The sequence below is a fragment of the Myotis yumanensis genome, unplaced genomic scaffold, assembly GCF_028538775.1.
Source record: "Myotis yumanensis isolate MYYU_CA2020_CCGP unplaced genomic scaffold, mMyoYum1.0.hap1 SCAF_15, whole genome shotgun sequence".
In the NCBI taxonomy this organism is placed as follows: Eukaryota; Metazoa; Chordata; class Mammalia; order Chiroptera; family Vespertilionidae; genus Myotis; species Myotis yumanensis.
In genome coordinates this window covers 44468128-44493464 of record NW_027223766.1, presented here as the reverse complement: position 1 = coordinate 44493464, position 25337 = coordinate 44468128, and the positions used below count along the sequence as shown (strand labels likewise).

The window sequence follows — 25337 nt, the reverse complement described above, 5'->3', positions numbered from 1 at the left end:
TGCTTGCCTGGGCTCTGTGTGCCACCTTCTGCCCTCCCAGTGGCGTGCTGGAGCCAGCTGGTCCAGGCTCTCAAAGCCGGTGTGGCTCACAGTGCTTTCCAGCTCCAGCAATGCGTGCCTTTGTGTTGGCATCTCAAAACTGGCCACAGTGTGAGTCTTTACATCACAGACATTGGCAAATGGTACAAACCAGGGCTTTGAAAAACCCTCAAACTGGTTGGTAAATATATACCAGCACCACACTGTGCCCCTCCTATATTTTCATAACACCGTGAACACCATTTATTTCTTTGTTCATTCAGTGAATGTTTCCTCACTCACTGCCTTCTACATGTCAGATACTGTTTAGTGCTGAGGGCATAAAGGGGGGCAAATACAGTCCCTGCCGTCATGGAGCTTACAGTGCTGAAAGGGGAGACTTGCCTTATTCAAATATTCACATAAATAAAAAGCAAAATGATAATTATGTTAAGAACTAAAAATCCTTTTCATAGGATATTGACTCTAGTCTAGGAAGGTCTTCCTCAGCTAAAATCTGAAGGATAATTTGAGATTAAGGAAGTAACAAGGTGAGGGAACAGCATTGAAGGCCAAGGGAACGACATGTGCTGTGCTCAGAGGGAGCATGGCTCTCCAGAGCAAGGGAAAGAAGGCAGGAGCGTGCAGGAGGGAGCCAGGAAGCTTGGGAGGTGCAGCTGCAGAGTTAAGGCCACATGGAGTTTCGTAGACCTTCGTAAGCAGTTTCACCGTTAGCCTCGGAGCAGTGGGAAATGACCTGTCTTCAGCAGGAGGAACACCTGGGGGAGTGGAAAATCAGCACTGCGAGGTGATTCAGTGCGGGTGGCTGGTGGAGATGAGCTGCTGGGCAATCAGATGAGCCTCCTTTCTCCTGGGGCACTTCCTGTAATGAATGCAAAAGCTAAAGAGAAATGGCTCTTGCTGACCTCTCAGCCCGGTTCCTCTCCTCCGCCTTTCATCTTCGCCGTCTAACTACTCTGCGCCCTAACTACCCTGCAGGCTGGGAAAGTAACGGTGCAATGACCGCTTCCCTGGGCGGGCGCTGGGCAGCTCACAAGGCGTGCGGCTCCAGGCACCATTCGCCAGGCTCAGCGCCACCAAAACCTTCTCGGGTGCCTTTCAGCTTCCCAGCCCCCGCTTCCCTGCCTGCACCGCCGCTCCGTGCAGCACAAAGCCCCGCTGCCCAGGCCTCCCCGACCTGCGGCCGCAGCACCGCAGGGTCTGAGGGCCACGCGTGTCCCCTTCGCCCTCCCCCTGCCCCAACACACACGCACACACAGGGAAGCAAGGCCACGGGGCTCAGGACCCAAAGGTGAGGCGCCCTAGGGCGCCCCGTGGCCCTCCCCCAGGTCCCCCGATCGCCAGCTGTGCCCCGCCCCGCCCCGGGCTGTGCTGGAGGTGCGCCCGGCCTCCGTCCCGGCCGCCGCCAGCCCCGCCCGGCGCCCAGCGGCCCGCCTTCCTGCCTTCCCGCCTTCCCGCCTTCCGCCCGCCGCGCAGGGGCAGGGCCGCGGTCACGGTCACAGGCTGCGCGGAGGCCCCGACCTGCAGGCTGGGCTGCGAGCCTGCCCCGGGCATCGCCGCCGCCGCCGCTCCGTCGCCGCCGGCAGCCCAACCAGGTGCGTCCGCCGCCCGCCAGCCGTGCCCACCGCTGCTCGGCCAGGCCCTGGCCCCTCCGCGGGGTTGGACCCTCCGGGGTTGGACGAGTCCCCCCCGACGGACGGGGCTGGGGGGCCACAGGGAGACGGGCCTGCGGGCCCAGAACTGGGGAGGCTGCGGGCGTCGGGCTGGAGTGGAGGCTGCAGCACCATCTGCAGCGCCCGCACGGAGCCTCCAGGCCGCCTCCTCTTCCTTGGGACCCAGCCCCCAGCCTCCAAGGGCTTTGTCCGGCCCCTTTGCGGTCCTGTCCCCTTTCCCCTTGTACTTTCACTATTGGTGCCATCTAAGCTCTCGGAGGGCAGCGCGGGTCTGACTTGTCAGGTGCCCAGTGGGACTCAGTGCGTGGTGGAGTGAGTGAGGCCCTGGGTAGATGGGGAGCCCAGGAAGGAGGCTGAGTGCGTGCACGTGAACTAGAGCCCAAGGAGGGAGCACCTGCACCGCACAACACAGGCCAAGTGGAGGCGGCGGACACAGGCATAGGACTCATCTCTGGCAGTTTCCCAGAGGTTGTAAATGGTGGGACTTCGGTAAATGGAGTCATTCTGTTGTGGCTGCTTAAAAGCTGGTTCTGTTTTATGCTGTTTTTAACAAAACACGTAATCACAGAAGCAACCCTCCCCCCCCCCGCCCCCCGCCCCTATTTATCTGTAGGTCGATTTTTCGTATATGTGTTCCTTAAAACAAAATGTTCCCAGGCTTTTTCTCGCCCGTGTTTTGTTTTCTACTCTGGACTTTTGGAGAATCGTTGTCACTATAATATTACTGAGTGCATTTCTGAAAGGTAGGGTGCATCCAAAGGCAGAACCACATGCCTCTGCTTTTTGCAACTTGTAAAACCAGACATTTCTCTTGCTTTCAGGATGATTTTCAGGATGATGAAGTTTTGTTTTCTGGAGACAGTACTGGCTGGTTTGTGGGTGACAGGAGAAGGCCGATTCTATGGTCCAGAGAGGGAGAGAGCGATACTTCACATGTGCGAAGATACTGTGGTTGAGACTATTATGCACCGGTTCTAGGTTTCCAGACCCAGGTTACGGAAAAGCTGGATCACTGTGGACTTGTCACATGATCTCTTTAGTTCTCAGTTTCATAATCTCCAGGATGAGGGCGGTTAGATGGGGCCTTTCCCTGAGTTAGATTTCAAGGATTCTCTCTCTTATCAGGGGTAAAAGGTGACATTTCAGCTGATTTCATGGAGTTCTGCTTAGTTCAGCTGCTCTGCTTGTGGGAACCCTGTGCAATCCTGGGCCTCCTTTTCTTTCCACAAACTGCAGCTCTCTCCTCTTCTTCTCCACATCGGCTTCCAAAGGGCTTGGGAGTTCAAGGTGAGGATAGCAGACTCTGAGCTGGTGGGGAGAACCGAGGGCAGAATTTCACTCTCCATCGCCACAGGCTCCCTGTCCCGGGTCTAACTTGTTTTTCCATGCAACCCGCCTGACAATACCATCTATTTCCTGCTGAAAACACTTCAGTAATTTCCCACTGCTCTTAGGCTAATGAAGGCCTACAAAACTCCATGCGGCCTTAACCCTGCAGCTGCATCTCCCAAGCTTCCTCGCTCCCTGTCTTCTTTCCCTTGCCCCTGAGAGCCATGCTCCCTCTGAGCACAGCATGCGTCGTCCCCTCAACCCCAAATTATTTTTTACTTATATTGCCCCATTTAATTCTTAGTATAAACCTAAGAGGTAAGTACTGTTGTAATCCCTGTTACCTTCCTAAATAGAAACAGTGCTTGGAAAATGGAAAAGTTAGGTACTCAAAACACAGGCAGAGGGAGGCAGGGTTTCTCCCCAAAAGATAGACAGCCCAGGGAAAGCCTGTGTGATGTTGGAAAATGTGGTCTCTGGGGCATTGTGGGTAAGTGAATTTTGGATGGGAGTCCAGGCCAACCTCTTCCTTTATATGAATGACAACTAATGCAGACAAGGTGCAATGCTTGCATCCCTGTAATCCAGGCACAAGAATGCAAGATAAGTTTACAGGACCCACATAATTAATCGACAAGAGCAAAAGAGGGGCTCATAAATTAAGTGGAAAATTAATTTGTTTCTTCTTTGTCAGTCAAGTTTAGCCTCATGGAAGGCAGAGACCAATTGCGGCCGCCTGAAAAACCGAGAGCTGATGCCAGTTTGATTTAGCTCAGGAGGCTGAAATTTTATGCCCTGAAGGCTGGTGTGATGGAATAGACCTTCTCATTGCTCACAATATTATGAAAAAAACATTAAAGCAACAATTTTTATTACTTGCCCTGGAGCCAGAACTTTAAAATGTACTTTCTTCTCCCCCTACCCTCCCTAACCCACTTAGCTTTTAAAAATAAACAACCCATTCGTGTGTTGGCTATCGCCAGATTATTAGTCCTTTCTCTTTATTCCTGAGCCTTGTTTTGTTCATGCAGCAAAGAAGTTGGGCTGGTGTGCGTCTAGATCTCGGGAATTTTTCTTTAGTTATTTTGTTAAGCACATATTAACTTTTGGTAACCGTTTCTTGAGTGTGTACTATGTGCCAGGGAAAGGTGAATGAGACGCTGAGTTTAACTAGGAAAGGATAGTGACCCATCCACACATAATTACACCACGGGTGATGTAGAAGTAGTTGCCACTCGTTCTCCTAGGAAAGAGGTCAGGGTAGAGCCGAGGAAGACTCGTCTGAGTGGGTGGATTTTGAAGCCTAAAAAACCAAGGGAAGGGAGAGGGGTGTTCCAAGCAGAGAGAGCTACCTGGGCGAGGAGAAGGAGGCGCATGTGAGTATGGCACTCCCAGGAAGAGGCGGCCTCAGGAGAGGTCTTGTGAGGTTGGGGCCAGAGAACGAAGGCCCTTGAATGCTACACTATTTAGATTTTATGACATCCTCTATCATATTTTTTATGAGTTTCTTTAAGCTGAATTTTTAAGCGGAGGATGCTACATGAATTTTCTTTAGGAAATAGCTTTATGAATGATGTTTCAGAGGGAAAGGCAAGGACACCAGAAGAAACTGAGAATGCTGTTGCTGTCGTCCACGTGAAATAGGGTAAAGGTCTATACTAGCCTGGGTTTGAGAGATACTCCGAAAATAGAGAGGGTCAGGTTTAATGACTAGCTGGATATGGGAAGAAAGGTTGACAGTAATTCCAAGACGTTGGAATTACTTGACCAGGGGAATGGAGATGCCATTGATGAGAATAATAGATATAAGATGGGGAAGAGGTCTGGGTAGAAAGACAGTGTGTAGAGGTCACTGTGGAACATTCAGGAAAGATCCCCAGGATACAGCTTTGACGGTAGCTGTACTATGACATCATACAGTTGAGAACTGCCAAAGGTTATGACAGGTCCTCAGCCTAAAAAGACACATCATCTCCATAAACCACTTAAAAAGAAGGAAAAACACACACATCAGACTCGACTAATGACCATTACATCATTTTAAGGTAAGTTCCTTAGAACTCTAGTTGTTATGCAAGTTCCAGTGAAGGAAACGGGTTGGGCACTTAAAACAATGAAGCGTTAGTAAAAGCCACCAAGAGAAAGCGAAACAGAGCAACACAGGTAGGAGTAGTTGAAAGGAACAAAGGAGCAAATAGCAGGAGTGTAGCAGAAAGGGTTGATGGGTAAGGACACAGGTATAGGCGGCTTTGGAGTACAGAGAAGAAACTTGAGCTGGCTCTTCCAAAGAACTGTTACTTCTTTACTGTAAGAATACCACGAGCTTTAATTTCTCATCTTATTCAACCTGTCAGGAAGAGACAAATAGGAGATTGTTCAGAGGCACTGGGCAGGGGGGGTTGATGTTATTTTGCAGAGAAAGTGCCGGGAGACTTTGAACTAAGGGAAGAATAACAAAGGTAGAGTAAGATAAAATGAAAAGGAGAATGATTGGGAGGAATTTTCAGAACACTTAATGGATTCTCTGACAAATAGCTGCTAACAAAGAAGGCAGATTGATGCAGTGTTCTCTGAGTATTGTGGTGGTAGACTTGCTTGGTAAGAGGGAATTTATTAGTGGAGCACCTTATACTTTAAAATATTTTAAAAATGTGATTGTTGCATGATCCTTCAGAAGCAGGTACATCCAGACACTATTATCTTTTTTTTTTTTTTTTTAGAAACAAAAATCTGGGTGTTTAGGAGTTTGCTTCAGATGCTATGGCTGGCAAGACATTCAACCCTCGGTTCTATTCATTGTACCAGGGCCTTGCTTTGCCTTGGAACTTCGGCATTTTACAGTGTGTCCTTTCCACCTCCCACCCACCATGCCACATTATGTAAAATTAAAGCAGACGATTTGAGGGCCAACAAGGCCAAGATCTGGGTTGAGGGGCAGTATGGAAAAGATCCTTAGCACTGACTCTGTTACATGCAGTAGGGATGGTCATGAAGGGTTGTATATTGAGAATATCTGTGGAATGACACCTTCAATATGGTAGAAGTCTACAATAGGAAACAGTCTTATGATTAACTCTGCTCTGAGGCAGATCTCCCCTTTATAAAGTGAACTTAATCACCCATATATTATTGGAGAAATTCAGATTTTCATACATGGGTTTTGCCTAAAGCAAGATACCTCTGCAGTAAGCTATACCTATACTGATTATGTTACATGTGAAGACTTTTATTTTTTATCCTCACCTGAGGATATGTTTTTAATGATTTTTGGAGAGAAAGAGGAAAGAGAGAGAGAAAGAGAGAGAGAGAGAGAGAGAGAGAGAGAGAGAGAGAAAGAGAGAAGATGATGTGTGAGAGAAACATCTATCCATTGCTTATCAAACTGCAACCTACGTATGTGCAGTATGTGCAGTGACCAGAAATGAACCCACAACCCTTTGGTGTAAGGGATGATGATCCAGCCAACTGAGTCAGTTGGCTAGGCTGTCAAGTCTTTTCTAATTTGAGTATCAAATATGAAGACAGGGATTGGAGTTGGTCCCCTAATCATTAGAGACCATTTAAAATTATATTAACATAGTAGGTAATCAATGTTTGTAGTAAGAAAAAAATGAATGAAATCATTATACATACTAGTAATTGTCTTATTACTTTTTACACAGTAGAACTCATTGGATAAAAAAAGCTTATCAAATATAAAATGAGCGGAAGAACTTTTATTCTTGTATTAAATATCCTTAAATGATACATGAACAATGTTCTTAATGTGTATTTCCAATTTAGGACTTTAAACTTTTAAAAATTCCTCTTGAAGAAGGTATTTGATGATAAGAGGATACATTGAAGGCATCATACCAAAATAATGTCATATTTTATTGTGTTGCATTTTTCAAAGCAGAGTATGGTTATGGTTCAATTTTTGTTGTTGTTATTGAATTTGTTTTTATTTTGTTTTTCCCATCACCATTTATCTCTTCTATGCCTTCTTCCACCTTTATGCACCCCTTCCCCCCCAGCAATCACCACACTGTTGTCCATGTCCATGAGTTCTCTCTATCTTTTCTTTCTTTAAAGGTGAATGGATTCCCCCATTGGAGATATATCCTTGTTTATCTCCCAACCAAAGTGCTTCCTTATAGCTGGCATGTTAATGCGGACCAGTAGTTTTATTGCTAGCTTTACCCAGTGGCCAGATAAGTTTCTATTGAAGGAGTACAAAAAACGTTTTACATAAATGTTAAGGCACGCCTTAAAATTAAATACCCATTGCATTTTGAAGTTATTTATTACATGTTCTTACAATCTAATATCTTTTTAAAATATGATACTTTGGCCGAAACCGGTTTGGCTCAGTGGATAGAGCGTCGGCCTACGGACTGAAAGGTCCCAGGTTCGATTCCGGTCAAGGGCATGTACCTGGGTTGCGGGCACATCCCCAGTGGGAGATGTGCAGGAGGCGACTGATCGATGTTTCTCTCTCATTGATGTTTCTAACTATCTCTCTCCCTTCCTCTCTGTAAAAAATCAATAAAATATATTAGAAAATAAAAATAAAAAAAATATGATACTTTGTAAAACACTGTGTAATATGAAAACACGAGAATTCTCGTGATCCGTCCGCAATGTGTTAAGGTGGACTCATCTCTCCCCTGACTTAGCAAGCTGCAGTTTCAATGAATAACAGGAACAATTCGTGGTAGTTATATCAGCGAAGACCCAGTGCCTGGGCAGGGATCTAGAGCGTGACATTTCCTTTTTGTGAGTTTCCCAAAACTACTAAAACTTCAACCCTACACTTTCCAGAGATGGAATAATGACCTCTCAGATCATTTCTCCAAAGCCTTTTCTGAACGAGGGCAGGCAGGAACAGAGATTGGCAGGGGAAGGACAGTCTGCTCACCGGGGAAAGAAGGAATCAGCTCTGAAAACACAGAGGAGCCTTTGGCTGTGGAAATTTACAAGGCCCAGAGAGCCCTGAAACATCCTTAGAAGCTGAGCCCAGCAGGATAATGGGAGGCTGTGTGCTGGCTTGGCATTGGAGCCTGTCTGGCACCAACTGCGCTGTAAACAACCCTTCAAACATTTGCATCTGCATACATGACATGAGGTGCTCAAAGTGTCCAATTAAACACTTGTCAATGGGAGAGATGTTTGTTTCCTCGGCTGACCTGGTGTCCGCCTGGCCTTTCTGAAGGGGAAGCAGTTTCAGCTGATACTGGTGTATGCTCTTCCTTTGTGGACCTGGTCTTGTCCTTCGTGTTCAGAGAAAATTCTTCTTGAAAGCCACGGAGACTGTGCCAAGTGGTGGGCCAGGGGATTGGGTTAGGCGACTGAAGAAAAAGGTCCAGGCTGTGAGCGCTTTTCAAAAACCTACTGAACACTTTAGTTTCTTTTGTACAGTTCTAAACTCATAGAGCTTAAGAATTATAAAAGTGATAGCAGCTGAGAAAAAGGCTATGTTGATACATTTTTAATAATATAATTCTTGTAAGTACTGAATTTATTCTTTTTTACATATCAACAAATATATAGTGAACCAATGTTAATAGTAGTGTTGTGTGTATGTGTCTGTAATGTCTAAGTGTCCCTATCCTTGTTTTTTTTTTAAAAAAAATTTTTTTTTTATTGATTTCAGAGAGGGAGGTAGAGGGAAAAGATAGAAGCATGAGTGATGAGAGGGAATCATGGATCAGCTGCCTCCTGCACGCCCCCTACTGGGGATTGAGCCCATGACCCAGGCATTTGCCCTAGACTGGAATCGAACCTGGGACCCTTCAGTCCGCAGGCTGTTGCCCTATCCACTGAGCCAAACCAACTAGGGCTCCCTATCCTTGTTGACATACACAGAAAAGCTCAATTATAAGTCACTGAGATTGTTTCTGGACACATGATGTAGAAACCGAGGAAGAGAGGAAGGAAATAGGGAGAAGAAACCCGTTTCAGTTCTTCTTTAGAAAAGTTCAAGTGTATGAGGAAGTGGGAAGCTTCGTGACCTTGAGTAAATGTCACAGTTCTACCAGCTTGAGTTTCCTAGTTCATAAAATGAGGGGATGTAATAACAGGAACATCAAAGGTTCTTGTCAGGATTGAATAAAATGTTCTATGTAAACTGCTTACAGTAGCAATTGCCTCTTTGTACATGCTCAGTAAATGTTAGGAGGGTTAAGCATTCCTCTGTGGTGAAGGGAAGGAGGCAAGGAGAGGGAGAAAAAGTAGAAAATGGTTACACTGTGACTAGAAACTTTGGCTTTGGAAAGGAGGGAGGGCAATTCTTTCACCGGGACATGAACTGAGAGGGACTGTAGTTTTGAGGTGAGGATGAAGCAAGCCAAGGCATCTCGCGGTCATACTGTCTCCTCACTTATGTAGACGCGGACAGCTGTGGTTGAGCATGAGCGGGGTGGGGGTGGAATTTGGGCCTTACGGGGAATGGAAAACCTTTGTAGCAGCTATGCTGGGGAATTCGATAGGGTTAGCTGAAGATAAATATAATGGTTGCTAAGCAATGTAGATGACCTAGTTGTGATCAGACAGCCTTAGTCTATAGTGGAGACATTTGGCATAATTCTGTAAATGTTGGTGGTGGAGAAAGGACAGAGAAAATTCAAAAGGTTTTGAAATGGTGAGTTGGGTGTGTAGAAGGACAGACAGATTGTAGGTGAGGAGGCGTCTTAGTCAGTTCGGGCTGCTGTAACAAAGCGCCATAGACGCGGTGGCTTATAAACAACAGACATTTGTTTCTCGCAGTCCTGAAGGCGAGAAGTCTGAGATCCTGGTGCCAGCATGGCCAGGTTCTGGTGAGGATCCTCTTCTGGGTTTGCACACTGCCATCTTATCATATCTCCACATGGCTGAAGAGCTCTCTGATGTCCCTTTTATTAGGGCACTAATCCCATGTTTAGGGCTCCACCCTCATGACCTGATTGCCTCCCAAAGACCCACCTTCTAATACCATCACATTAGGGTTAGAATTTCAACATATGAATTTGGAGTGGGGGTGGGGGGTGCTATACAATCAGCTTATTGCAGGAATCTGTTCACCCAGACAGCCAACATCAGTTTAGCTGCTACTCTGTGCCACATATGTATTGAGTGATGGAGATACAAGGATGAAGGAAACACAGCTTCTTGAGCTTCTGTTATCTACTGGGCAGATCATTCACATGACTTTGATCTTTCCCTTGAAAAGCTTTAAGCCTAGTGACATAATCTGGATAATTTCTATTTAGATTATCGTAAACTTTGAGGGAGGCAAGCAGAAGGTGCTAGGAAATCAAAGAGGACATTGCACACAGCCTGTGAGAAGAGGAGGAGGAGGCAGGTCAGGGAAAGGATGCTGGGAAAGATGGTACTTGAGCCGACTCAAGATGACTGTAGGGGGGGCAGGGTAATGATTGGCAGGAAGGGAGAGGAAAAAGCAGAGGAGGTGATTGATTTGGCCAGGGCAGGTAAGAAAAGACTTTAGAGAGAAGGTGTGTAAGATTCTGATGACCAGTTTCTGCAGATATGGGTTTCCCCCCACACATTCAAGCAGTTCTCAGACACCAGCGGGGTGTCTTACAATTCAACTCAATTCTGATGCTATTGTTAAAAAAAGAAAATGACCCAAGTAAATTTAAAGATAAAATTGGATTCACTTAACCATTCATGGGTTGGGCAGCATCCCCTCTAGCAAATGGGAAGGAGCTCTGAAGGGCTTTAGAAAAGAAAAGGCTTCTAAAGGCAGAAATGGGGGAGGGGGAGTCCAGGAAGTTATTTAGCAAAGATTGGATGGTTTCAGGCAAGGTCACCTTCCTCTGGGGGACAGCAGGGGTCTGTCAGGTGGATGACCTCGCTCGTGCTGACCAGGACATGCCTGGCTGACTGGTTAAGATTACATTCCTGGGAGAGGCTGAAACTACATTTAGCTTAGGCATTAAGTCTCAGTTTGGTGATGTGAGTTCAGCATAGGTGACTCCATTTTGAGCTTCTCTCTCTCTCTCTCTCTCTCTCTCCCCAGAGATAACATCAGTTCCCACAGGTTGAGGGCTCAGTCCACACTATGGCCCTCCACTATGAGGTCAACCACAAGCCCAGGGTTACCTATGCTTCTGACCAACTGGCTATAGTTCAAAAGTCCCCACAGCACCCTCCTTGGATTTGGTTAATTTGCTACAGTGGCTCACAGAACTCAGATAAACTTTTTTTTTTTGTACTAGATCACCAGTTTATTATAAAAGAATATAACCCAGGAACAGCCAGCTGGAAGAATTGCATGGAACAAGGCATTGGGAAAGGGCTCGGAGCTTCCATGCCCTCTCAGAGTACACATCTCCATGTGTTCACCAACCTGGAAGCTCTCTGAATCCTGGCCTTTTGGGTTTTTATGTGAGCTTCATGACATAGGCATGATTGATTAAATCATTGATCATTGGCGATTCAACTCAATCCCTAGCCCCAGGCCCCTCCCTGGATGTTGGGGTAAGGGCGGGGGGTGTGGGACTGATAGTTCCAATTCTCTAATCAGATGGTTGATTCTCCTGACAACCAACCCCATCCTTAGGCCTGGTCCAAAAATCACCTCCTTAATCTTTGTTGCTCTCACCACTTAAATTTCAAGAGTTTTGGGAGCTCTGTGCCTGAAATGCGCTTCTCTTTGCTTTCCTCCATCAGCCAAATGTTAACCATACTTCAAAATCTGACTGAAGTCCTACATCTTTTATGAAGTCCTTGCAAACTACTCATGTCACTCATATTCTCTTTTTACACTTAATTATTATTAATGATTATTTTCTCTTTAATTTTTGCATATCTTTTGGTCTCCACAATATATTTTATACTTCTGAAGGCAGGAATCTGGTCTTTTACTTCTTTTGTATTATGCAAAGTTTAGGGCATATGGTTTTAAATAAATAGTTGCTAACTGAATGATTGTTTATTTATTTAAAAAAAAATTTTTTTTTAAATACATTTTATTGATTTTTTATAGAGAGGAAGGGAGAGAGATAGAGAGTCAGAAACATCAATGAGAGAGAAACATCGATCAGCCGCCTCCTGCACATCTCCCACTGGGGATGTGCCCGCAACCCAGGTACATGCCCTTGACCGGAATCGAACCCGGGACCCCCCAGTCCGCAGGCCGACGCTCCATCCACTGAGCCAAACCGGTTTCGGCCTGAGTGATTGTTTATTGGGAAAAAGTACTAAACTGAAATAATTCCACTTTGGATATACTTTCTGGCCTGCAACTATCTATTCTGAGTTCTTGCATTGCACTCAGCATTATAATACAATGATAGAAGCATAAGAGTTAGAGTACATGCAAACTAAAGTGTGTGTGTGTGTGTGTGTGTGTGTGTGTATGTGTGAAAAGCTTGTGCAAGTAAGTCTAAAAAGCATGTGCAAGTATGTCTAAGGAAGTGGACATAACTCTCTTTTTTCAATAGTTTTAATGTTCCATTGTGGATTGTAAGAGCTATGGTGTAAAGTGGTATTTGTAATCCCATTCGGCTCTTAACTTGCCAAGAAGAATATCCTCTCTCAGGATATGTAGCTCCATTACAGTAGTAACCATTGTGTTGTCAAATCCTTGTGAATTATGCACAACAAAAGAAAAGCAAATGGCCTAGCAAAGGTTTGGCAGTTGCAACAAGGAACCTATCAACTTGAAGTTTGCTTAAGTGTAGTACATTTAAAAGGATGTTCTTCCAAGTAATTCCAGTGCTTGGAATGAATGAAGAATCATATGAGGAATCTGCAATTTATTTCCAAAAATTGGGGAAAAAAAATAAAATTCTAGCCAACTTTTCTTTGGTTTGTATTTATGGAATATATGGAAGTTTAGCATCTTAGATTTCCCCTAATTATCAGTTCACTTGTAGAATCTCTTTGGAGAACTATTTTCACATCCAAGTTATAACTGGAGTGATATAGTTCACTAATAATGGTTTTCAGGGATTCGGCAGGAAAACACACTCCATCAGGCCTCATGGTTTAGAGGAATTCATACAAATTTAGGTGAAATAAATGAAGATTTCTGTTTTTATAGAACCAGATTATTGTTTTTCTATACAGCATCCAATACCAGCTTACTATGCAATGAAACCGTAAAAGCAAAATGAAACCATTAAACAAAGAGGAGGCAAAAATAAAGCTTTAAGGACACCTCTAGCTATTTCTGAACATTGCTGTATGACAGACCGCAAAGCAGGTAGTTAACACTCTGAGGGCCTTGACAGGGCTGCTCCACTGTGGCACCCCGAGACCCTCTGGACTGATCTCTAAGGTTGTGTAGTACAGTTGGACCAGTTCTGTGCAGCAGCTCTGGCCCCTACCGTGTGCCTGACACTGTTGTAGGTATCAGGCGTACAGCAGTGAGCAAACAGATGAAAATCCCTGCCCTCGTGGAGTTTCTATTCCAGAAATATGGACAACAAGCTAAATGGATACGTTAATTTTGTAGTGTGTTTGAAAGGGAGGTAGTCTATGCAGAAAAGTCAATAAGGGAGGAGGTAAAGGACTGCTCAGGTGGAGTTGTTGACACTTTGAATATGGTGGTCAGGGAAAGATGGACTAAGAAGTAGATTTTGAGCAAAGTGGATTTTGAAGGCACTGTGTTCCCTTTGGGTACAGCTGTTCCAAACAGAGCGAACAGTAGTGCAGAGGTTCGGAGGTGGGCACAGTGCAGAGTGAGTGGAGCAGAGGGAGGGAGAAGCGGAGACGAGGTCCGAAGCAGCAGGGGCCTGTGGGCCGTCCTAAGGACTGCGGCTCTTACTCTGACAAAGGTGGTGAGCAAGTTGAGGGCTCTAAGCTGGGAGCCCACAATCTGACCGGGCAGCTTTGGTATGAGTACTACATTGCCTTGCTCGCTAAGAAGGGGCTCAAACGCCACACTGAAGCAATTCCAATAATATGCTAGGTTCGGGCGCCCCCTGAGGAATAGGGAGGTTAAAATGAAAACAGAACAGCTTGACAAGACTTTTCTATTACTTTTAAGAAAGTGAAGGAATGGGAGATATAGTCTTATTAAAAAAAGTCTTATTTATCGAGTAATTGTTGGACTAGAAACAATTAAATGGATCATAGGATATATATTAATCCTCACCCAAGGTTATGTTTTTATTTATTTTGAGAAGAGAGAGGAAGATGGAGAGAGAGAGAGAGAGAGAGAGAGAGAGAGAGAGAGAGAGAAACATCAATTGGAATGCAAAGTATCAACTATTATCATGGTATCGTAAAATTTTCAGCATCACAAAATACCCAAAGTTGGCCTTTCAACTTAGATTACTCCCACTAGAAAAACCGGTTGGAAACAGAAAAGGTTTCAGAGGAAGGGAGGCTGAGAAGTAGAAAGGACTGAAGTGCATGCATTTTCTGATGTTTTTGTCCTTCCCCAAATGATATTGTGCTTAAAACACTTTTGTGGGTTTATTGAAGCTGTCTAATAAATATGCTCATTTACATCTCATTAAAGTCAGATCTATATGGCCAAATAGTATAATTTTGTGGTCTACTGTGTAAGTCTTCATGACATAAGAGAACTTTTATATTACCCTGAGTCAGTGTTACTAACGTTATACGTTTCCTTAAGCAATGCTTGCGGGGCCTTAAAATAATGAAAAAATATCGCATACCTGGCTGAGAATCGTTGCACGGAATTTGCATCTCTCTAGGCACAGTTTCACATCTCTCGCATCCACTACAGGCACACGTTTCCAGGCTGAAAGTTGGCAGAGCGGTTAAAAGAAGAAAGAGATTCTAGCAAAATGGGAACAAAATCTTTTTTCGTTGTTCGTTTGACGTAAATACTCTCTTCGTACCCGGCTACATCCACATCCCAGGAAACTTTAGAAATCTTCATTTGTATTTTCTTTTTAGTAAAATAAGAAGTGCCTCTTTGAAAAACAGTTTGTCTTTGCAAAGGTAGAAAAAAAACCTTTTGATATTTGGCTATAGATTTGCTTAAGAACAGAAAAGATTGAAAGGACTTTTTTAAAAAGAGGAAGTGTCTTTCTTTCCCTCATGGAAGTCCTAATCACATTGAAAACTGAAACACTGATACCCTTAAAGGAAGAATATTTATCCTTCTTCTCCCTGGACTCAAACAAGAATACCCACACAGGTGACCTCCTCTTTGGAAGAATAAATACTAATATATATTTATTGAGAGTTTGAGGGGATACATGAAGCAGATAAAAGGAAGCATAGAAAAAGGGGTATACAATTGTTATAGTTTTTGAGGTAACACATGCAAGTGGACACCCCACTCCTTGCCCTAAGCCCCTGGGTTACTCTCCATGGAGGCACCCCTGTTATCAGTGGCTTGTGTATCCTTGGAGAGAGCATATTCTTTTTTTTTTTTCTTTCTTTGTAGTTAAATGGTAGCTCTCTGTACATTTTGTTCTCACCTTGTTTTGTTCTTCTGACATTTCTTCTTGGAGGTTGTTCAATATTTGCTCACCGAGAACAGTTCATTCCTTTTCATAGTTTCATGTCCTACCTTATGGATGTTCATAATTTATGTAATCAGTCTGCTATACACAGACAGCTATGCTTTTCCGAACTTTTGCTATTACAAATATATAACAATGAGTATCCCTGTACATAGATCATTTTGCCCATCTGTAGGAAAATTTCTAGAAGAGGAATTTTGCATTAAAATGTACATGCATATATGTAGACCGATCTCCACAGAAATTGATTGTTCCTAGCAGCAAAATGTAATTGTGTCTGTTTCCCTATTTTCTTGTACCACAGTGTGTACCAAACATTATGATCTTTAACAATCTGATGGAAATAAATGGTATCTTGCTTTTAGTTCTCATTTCTATCAGGAATGATCTTGAGCATCTTTTCCTGCGTGTAAGAGCCGTTTGTATTTTCTGTGACTCTGCTGTTCGAATCTTTTTAAAAGCATTATTGGTCTTTTCTAATTGTTTTGAGAATTCTTAATGAGTTTATGAAGGTATCCCAATGTTTTATTATTGTAAACTAGAGGCCTGGTGCACGAAATTCATGCACAGGTGAGGTCCCTAGGCCTGGCCAGTGATCAGGGCCGATCAAGCTAATATGCTAATTAGACTGGACAATGGGACAACCTTCGGACTATCTTCCGGAATGACCAGTGGGTGGGGCCGTGAGGCAGCTGGGCTGCGAGGGCTGAGCCCCTTAAACGAATTTTGTGCATCGGGCCTTTAGTTGCAATATAAATGCTGTCCCATTGCTCTATGTCTTTCAAGTTTTAGTTGAACTCATGGCATGTAAACATGAAGCTGTGGTTATAGATTATTTCAAAAGATGTTGAAAGACTAGTACCTCAGTGAAAACTGTATTTTAATGTTGTCAATTTTCCAGTGGGCTCAGAAGAATCTCACTCACATTGAAACTGATGACGAGAACTGCCCCTACTGTCCAACATAAGTGGCAATCCCAAGTAAAAGCCAGCCATCAAAAAGCCAGAGTGGCCACACAAAAGGCTTCCTCAGCCCTAATGTAACAGAAGTATCAAACTAGTGGCCCAGGGACCAAAGATTGACAACAGGCATTTCTGTTTGAGCCACACAGTATTTAAAAATTTTGAAGTAAATACAAATTCATCAGAAGTTTCACGTGGCTTTCCCCTTCAGCCTGGGCACAATCTCTTCATTCATTGGTGCTATCTGGTAGATGTTTGCTTGTTATCCCTGTCTTTGCTTCCTCCTTGTGCAAATGCTTATTTTTTACTCGGCCACTCTTGTATCAAAACTTTAGCAATCAAATAAATTCAAATCATGTTTTCCCTTAATATGTTCCTCGATCTCTATTCTCTGCTAGAATTCATATCTCTCAGAAGATACGTTCCTTTGTCTCCTCCCACCTAGCCAGCCCAGCACAGGTGGGCAAAAATCTGTCACCCAATTAGCCTAACATAGTTCACCCCACTGTGGTGTCTTCCTGAGACCATGCCACACCCAGGCTGTTCATCATGCCAGAGACTCTTCCAAGCTTCATGTTTACATGCCATGAAGTTCAACTAAAATTTGAAAGACATAGAGCAATGGGACAGCATTTATATTGCAACTAGAGGCCCGATGCACAAAATTTGTTCAAGCGGCCCTGCCCACTGGTCATTCTGGAAGATAGTCCGAAGGTTGTTCTGCTGCCTGGTCTAATTAGCATATTAGCTCTTTATTATATAGGATTATTGAGTGGAACTCTTCCTATTACCTTGGGACTGCTCCCTCCAAGTCCTGACCTGAAACTTGGCCAGCCCTCTGGACACAGACGGGGAAGAGCGTTAAACTGGAATTTAAAAAATAAGTATTTCAGTATTAAATAGTGGAATGTGACTCTTCTAATAACTGAAAGTGATTGGCAAACAGTGGACCCTCCTCAGGGACAGTAATTCACTACAGCACAACTGAAATAAAATCATTTCAAGTTACTCATTGAGTTCTGACCATACAGTTACCTGGTTATGTACAATATAGTAGAAAGAATATAGCTATTACAGTCAGAATGACTTGAGTTTGGTTCCTTGTTCAGCCACTTCCTTGCCACATGATTTTTGGTAAATTGCTTTCTGCACAGTTTCCTTAGCTGTAGAATGGGGACGGGTTGTGACATCAACCTCCAGGAATTTGGGAGAAGATTAAATGAAATAAATTCTGAAAAGTGTCTAGTGTGATCCCTGCAGCATAGATCCTTGAAAGGGGAATGATGATTGCTCTAACTGGACATGGATCTGTTAGTCAAGGACTAATGGCCAGTAGAGCTATCAAGTGTGGTTTGCAGTAGTTAGATGTGTCCAATCAAATACGTAGTTGCTATTTTCTAAGTCCCAAACTACCTTTTTCAATGAAGGCCAGTACATATTCAAAGTATTTTTCTGCTTAATTTGAAAGTGTAAATGTACCTAACTGAAAGAGAATACTATGAAAACCATGAAAGGGGGCCTCTTGTCCTGATCAGAAAGATGAGGAAGCTCCAAAGAGGAGATCTGAGACAGCGCTCTGCCAGCCCCCAAAAGTGCCACACACAGTTCACTGGGAAGACGATCTGAATAACATGCTCTTGGCCTTGTGAGCGTGTTCCTTGGCAACCTTGGCAGGAGGGGTTTTCATGTTGCCAGCTAAAGCCCTACCACTTGGGTTTGGCTCGAGTGTCTCTGCTTCTGACCCTTTCCCTGCCCCCAACCCAAGAAACGTTTGTTGGCACAATAGCCATTGTATATCTTCCCTTCTGCTCGTGGGCTCTGGCCCAAACTTCCTGTCCACATCCTCCAGCTCAGCCATGCACGCGGGAGGTTTGCTTTGAGAAACCCCAGCTTTGGATTTGTCAGTTTCTCGGCGTGCTCCTCATCTGTCTATTTTGTCTGAAACCTCACTTCTTTGGTGACCCGCTGAAAAGTGAAGTTGTGCTGGCAAAATGGCGACTGTTTAGCCCCTTCCTTGCATGGAAAGGGGCATATGCAGGGCTCCAGAGTGAATAGGAAGGGTCCTTCTGCCTGAAGATGGTCAGTTTTTCCTTGGCAGAGCTGTTGGGCACACAGCAGGGAAGAATGTTCATCCCAGAAGCCGTCCAATCTGCACCGGAAGGAAGTGCCATCTTATTCTGGAATGGGAGCTATTTGTCTGCAGAGTTTGCTTCTAGGTCAGCAGACTCTTTGAAGGAGGGAAACTTCCAATATCCTTTGTGAGCCCCCCGGGGGGTCTGAGGCATAGGCAAGAAGGAAGCAATGTGAGAGAAGAAAAAGGATGGGGAGGAAAGGGAGGAGAGGAAAAAAGGTGAATGAGAGCTGCAGCTATTGAATACCCCTTCTGTAGCCATCACATATTTTTACTGAAAGTTTAAGATAATTTCCCATTGCTTTATGTTTATTCTGATGGCTCACACTTAAATAGTGCTTACTATATGCCAGACACCACAACAAACACTTCATTTCTATTAACTCTTTTAATCGTCACTACAATTCCATGAGGTAGTGAAACAGGTATGGATGGACCATAAAGTAACTTTCCTAAGAGCACACAGCTAGTAAGTGGTAGAACCAGGTTTCAAACCCAAGAATTATACATGTATTTTTCTTGTTTTCTCTCCTCTTCTCTTCTGTTCTTTCCTCTCCTCTCCCCTTCTCTTCTCTTCAACTGTACTATAAACAAATGTTTTCTTTGTGGTCTATTTAGTGCTACATTTTTAACATTTTTGTGCTTTTTTGGGGGTGATTACATTACTTAAAATGGAACCTCGAGTGTGGTTCTGAAGTGCTTTCTAGTGTTCTAAGTGTGAGCAGGATGTGAGGTGTCTTACATAGGAAGTACATGTGCATAGAAAGTAGATGAGCTTTGTTCAGGCATGAGTTAGAGAGAGGGCTCTTGGCTGTGAGTTCAATGTTAATAAATCAATGGATATTAAATATGGTGTCTTTAAAAGAAACACGCATAAAACAGGGTTATGTATTGATAAGTTGATAAAAATGTAATGAGTTTCTCAGGAACCTAACCCTGTATTTCCCTAGAGCCATGGTTCAGTATTCTCTAGTTCAGTGTTCACAGCAACTTTATAGAACATAACTATTAGGTTTTACGCCGCCGCAAGGAAAAACCGTGAGTCCAATCAGAGACCAGATTAAACAGGCTTTATTGGGAGCACACGGGCAGGTTCACCAGCTCGGAGAGGGGAGCTGGAGAAGCCGCGCCAGACTGGAGCAGGGGCAAGTTTTTATGCTGGCAGAGACTGGTGGCAGTGGGGGTTTTCTGGGGTCAGGTGAAGCCTGTGGTCTGTCCTGCGGTTTTGGCCATTTCCAGGAGCCGTTTGTCCGGCAGGGACTTTCCACCGGGGTGGGGCAGTTTCTGGACGTCAGTGTGGTGAGGTCAGTTTTTCACCGGCCCAAGAGAGGGAGGGGGTCTTTTCGCCCCCGGGGCAGGGTGCCAGCGAATACCAGACAATAACTACCATGAATAATGAGACTCCACTATATATCTTTCTCTGGCAAAGATGAGAATACATATTTCCTGCAATAAATGTTTGGCTAGATACATAGCATCTTCTTAAGCAATGTGGTCATTTGCTAAGCATTGCCACTACACAGGTTTTATTTCCTCAGTTCATAAAACCCCATATACAGTATCTTACATGGTACCTGGCAAGCAGTTAGTTCTAGGCAAATGCTTGGTGAATAAATAAATGAATAAATGAATGAGTAAGTGCATGCTTCAAGCCTACAAGATAACCTAGTTTAGTGTTCTATATCTTAATAAATACATGAATGGACCTGGGAATCAATATTTTTCCTTTTTAAGTAAGCCATCTATAATAATAAAAGGGTAATGTGCTAATTAGACCAGACGTCCTTCCAAATGTCATTCCAGATGTCCTTCTGGACAAAGCCAGGGCAGAAGGAAGCCAGCCAGGGTCCCCAGTGCCAGAGGGAAGCCAGTGCAGCAGCTGGGGGAAGGAAGGCCTATTCTTGCACGAATTTTGTGCATCGAGCCTCTAGTAAAGTCTATATAGTAAGCAGGTTTTTCAAAGTTGCCTAGTTGATTATATACTATTTGTTGAGCATTGGCTATTGGTATTTTCTGAATGGAATTTTATATTGTTTGCTGTATAGATTGTTTATTTCTCTTAGTTCTGTCTGATAAGATTAGGGTCCATCTGTCTTGGGTAAGAGTGAATTGTTGACTTACCAATAGCACTTTGGTAAACAAAGAGGTTATCAGCCACTTGTGTGGGTACCCTATAGTCTGTTTGGCTATAGTGAGGTTAAGAGGTCAAGAATCAGGGACTTAGGTAGATTATATAAGGAGATTTTGATCCATGAAGGACTTTATATATGAGTATGGACCTATGGAAATGGATAGGTCCTTTTATTCACCTATTCAACAAGTATTTGAAGATGTACTGGTGATGTAATTTATAATATAAAAATGTGACTTTCCTGAGATTGCAGCTGTTCTTTGGCATATTGGAAAATAGTTTTATTTAGAAAGCAACATCTTTCATACATTTATTTTTTTAATATTCATTGAGCACCTGTTATGTCCAGGCACTTAGGATATAGCAGTAAAGAACGTCCCCACCTTTTGAAGCTTATGTTCCTTCAGAAAAAGCAGCCCCTGAGCAATCCATCTAAGGCAATGCGTACTCACTCCTTTGGCCCTGTTCCTGACCTAGCCACTCTCTATCACATCACTTGTTTTATTTTTCTAATATTACTACCTAAAATGATACTGCCCTTTTTGGGGTCCATTTGCTTATTGTCTGTTTCCCCTTATATAACTATGTAGTTCCAAGAGAGCAGAGACCTTATTTGTCTTGTTGCTGAATCACCATCACCTAGAATAGTGTGTGGCCCAATAGTAGATGCTTAATAAATGTTTATTCTTATTTAATTATAATTATGGTTATGCTATGAAGTGCATTCCTAGAGATTTTGACTTAGTACAGGGAATAAGTCTTTAAGGAAATACTGATTGAGTTGAACTCTGAGGAGGTAAAAATTAACTAAAGGGGGCAAGTTGGGTGTATTCCAGGCAGAGGGAATAGGACAAAGCATGGCATGCTGGAGTGTGTGAGAGAAAGTCAACACATCTGGGGTTCAAGAGGAGGACACTGCATGAGATGAGCCCCCAAAGATATGAAAGGGTAAGGTATCTGGGGATTAAGAGGCTGTGTGTAAGGATTTGGAGTTTAGTTGTAAACAGAAAATTGATCTTGTGGCTCTACAGACTGATGGGAGACAGTTGAGTGTGACTGTTCATGGTCTTCAAGAGCAGGTGTTCAGTTTTGGAAATCATGAATTCAAGTATCTGTAAAACATCCAGTTGAGGATGTCAAATACATATATTTAAATATATATATATTCTGGGGTTCAGAGAAGAGGTCTGAGATGAATACACATATTTCAGTGACCGCATTGTACATGGTATTTGAGGTCAAGAGCATTAATGAAATTGTCTAGGGAGAGACTACAGAGATAAGAAAAAAGAGGATTTCATTCAGTCTGAGCCTTGAGGAACTTTAACTTTTAAAGACTCGATAAAGAAGGATGAACAGGGAAGAATCTTTAAAAGAGAAGGGGCTAAATTATTGATTCTTTATTTTCAGGGCCTCTTTAAACATTTCTGTTGTCAGTTGCCCAAAGATATTTTCATCCACCTTGAGCCTATAATAGGACTCAATTTAATTTACTCTATTTAATCATTAATTTTCTCGTCTGCTCCTTGTATTGTCCTTGAGAGCAGGGATTTCATCTCAAAATCATGCTTGAAACCCTAGTATCTAGCACGCTGATTGCTTAGCAGATGTGGAATGTGTCTGTGTTTGAGTGGAAATAAAGATCCTCCTTAGGAAAGATGAATAAGAACAGACAGTTTTCCTCACATAGCTTCTCTGTATTTTATTTTAAGCATTTTTGTCTGTAACTGTGAAATGGTGATTTCAGGCATCGGCAAGCAGATGGGAAGCTTTCTGAGGGGCAGAGAAGTCCAAATTCTTCATGTGTACTGTCTTTGCATGGATTCCTCCCCACCCTACGACACTGGGCTGCTAGAAGTTACTCCCAGAAGCTGCTGCAGAAGAGAATTTGGTGCCCACCTCACCAATCTGGAGCTCAGCCTGCTCAGGTCTACCAGCCGGCCTTTCCCTCTTTTCTCTCTCCGTCAGGTCTGCCTATTGCTGCTTCTCCCTGATTTTATTGAAAACCCTACTTTTTTTTATTTTCTTTTTTCTTTTTGGCCCAAAGAATTCCAGGAGCATGTTTGGCAATGAGGTTTCTGTATTACTTTTTTTATATATAATGAATCTCAAAAGATAATGTGAACAGCGTGCGAAGGTCAGAGGGCCTTTCTCTCCTCCTGCTGGGTGCCTGTGTGAGAATAACCTGCCACCCTGTGCTGGGTGCTTTGTTTTGGGCTGAAGCAAACAGCAGTGGCCGTGAAGCCTTGCTGTCCACTGCTGGTCGGTCCTTATTGCCTGGACTTAGCTGTCTGATTTTTTTTTAAGACTGCCTGTTTGTTCTTGACCTGAAGAATTTTATGCTAACTTGACCCGTGGGATTTTATGCTTACTTGACCTGTGGACTTTTTCTTGAGTCCCTGGTTTTGAACCAATGACTCTGTTGTTTTAAGCCAGGTATGTGTCCTTTAGCCTGTATCTGTTAGCTTTTGTGCTGCCTGTTATATTTCTCCTCTCCAAATGTCTGGGGTGACTGAGCATTTTGTTAGCTTTGGGGAGACACAGCAACATGACTTGCATGTTGCTGGAGAAGAGTGGGGCTCAGCTCTTAAGAATTGGGGTCAGTACCTGGAGAGTATCAGAGGTAGAGAGTGTAACTGTAATAGGGGCTACATTGGAGAGAGACTTTCAACAAGATGAATTTCACTGATGAAGTTCTGTATACATGAATGAGGACCAAATTTTATTTATCTTAAAAAAAATGTTTTTGTTGATTTTTAGAGAGAGAGAGAGAGAGATAGGGATAGAAAGAGAGAAACATTGATGGGAAAGAAACATCATTGATCAGCTGTCTCCTGCACACCCACTACTGGGGATCGATCCCGCAACCCGGGTATGTGTCCTGCCCGGAATTGAACCGGTGATTCCTTGATTCCTGGGTTGACACCTAACCACTGAGCCACATGAGTGGGCATGAAGACCAAATGTTAAACATTTGAAGGCGTACATTTAAAATGACAGCTTAGCCGAAACCGGTTTGGCTCAGTGGATGGAGCGTCGGCCTGCGGACTGAAGGGTCCCGGGTTCGATTCCGGTCAAGGGCATGTGCCTGGGTTGCGGGCACATCCCCAGTGGGAGATGTGCAGGAGGCAGCTGGTCGATGTTTCTCTCTCATCGATGTTTCTAGCTCTCTGTCTCTCTCCCTTCCTCTCTGCAAAAAATCAATAAAATATATTTAAAAAAAAAATAAAATGACAGCTTAATGTTAAAATGGGAAGTTATGATTTTAAGCAATAGTATAATTTTGAATAACATGACCTCATCATTGATGCTAGGTGCTTTACATCTTCAGGTTTTATTATATCAGTACTGTGAATGAAACCCAGAAAAGTTGTAGAGGAGGAAATAAATGATTTTGATATTTTTATATAATAGTCATTACACACACCCTTTTACAGTTCTTTGGAAATATTAAATTGCAGTAATAGTCTTTCTATTCAGTTTTCCTATTTTGTGCAACCATGACCTTCTGGAATAGTCACAAATGTAGGAGAAAACTGAAATTAAAACCTCTGAGCTCAATGAAAATACATTCTCCCAAGCCCATGGCTTGACTCAGCGAAACCATAATGACATTTCTTTTTTTTATATAATAGGCCAATGATAAAGTTTCAGGTATAATTTTAAGAAACAAAGTCCCTGTTCTCAAAGACAATAGAAGAAACAGACAAAAAGAATAATGATTAAAATACAGTAAATAAAATTGAATTCCATTATAGAGGTAGGTTCAAGGTAGATGAAATATCTTTGAGCAACTGACAATAGAACTGTTTAGAGAATCCATAGAAACAAAGCATCAATAATTTAGCTCCCTCTCTCTTTAAGATTCTTCCCTATTCATCCTTCTTTATCAACTTTTTAAAAGTTAAAGTTCCTCAAGGCTCGAATTGAACGAAATCCTTTTTTTCCTTACTCTGTACTCTCTCCCTAGACAATTTCATTAATGCTGTTGACCTCAAATGCCATCTACAATGCTGTCACTCAAATACGTATATTCATCTTATAGTCATTGTAGACCTCTTCTCTGAACTCAAAAGTATTTATATCCAATTGTTCATTTCTTATAGGCCCAGAACCTGCTTGATTTAGTTATATCATGGTAATTTATTTATTTTCTCCTGGAGACATATCATTTTTAGTTTTAATCTAGGAAGCAAAAAGAGGGTTATATATCTTTAAAAATAGCCCTTCACAAAGTTAAGGCCTTAAAGCATGACTGAGGGGAGACACTGAAGAGATCACTATTGTCTGGTGTGAATTTCTGTGAGAATAGAAGTGTTTATCCGCATTGTCCAAAATAGTGACCACTAACCACAGGTGACTAGTGATTACTAGAAATGTGGCTATGGTGACCGAGGAATTGAATGTTAATTTAATGAACTTAAATAATAACATGTGGATAGTGCCTATTATATTCGATAACACAGTTCTAGATAATTGTATTAGTTTCCCATTGCTGCTATTAAAAATGACCATAAACCTAATGACTTAAACAACCATTTTACTGAAGGATTTTAAAGCTTATAGTTTTGTAGGTTGGATATGTGGCCCAGGTTTTACTGGGCTAAAATGGAGGTGCTAGTAGGACTGCTTTCATTTCTG

General features: G+C 43.1%; 1 protein-coding gene across 2 annotated transcripts in view; it reads left to right on the top strand.

The window, feature by feature from the left end:
• Positions 1 to 1501: 1501 nt before the first annotated feature.
• The window catches only part of CPQ (carboxypeptidase Q), a 341853-nt gene continuing 318017 nt past the window's right edge, over positions 1502 to 25337 (top strand). Inside the window, exon 1 of one of the 2 annotated variants that reach the window (XM_070392147.1) lies at positions 1502 to 1634. The gene's annotated coding sequence lies outside the window, so the exon portion shown is untranslated. The remainder of the gene's footprint in view (positions 1635 to 25337) is intronic. The other variant, XM_070392148.1, reaches the window with a different exon arrangement.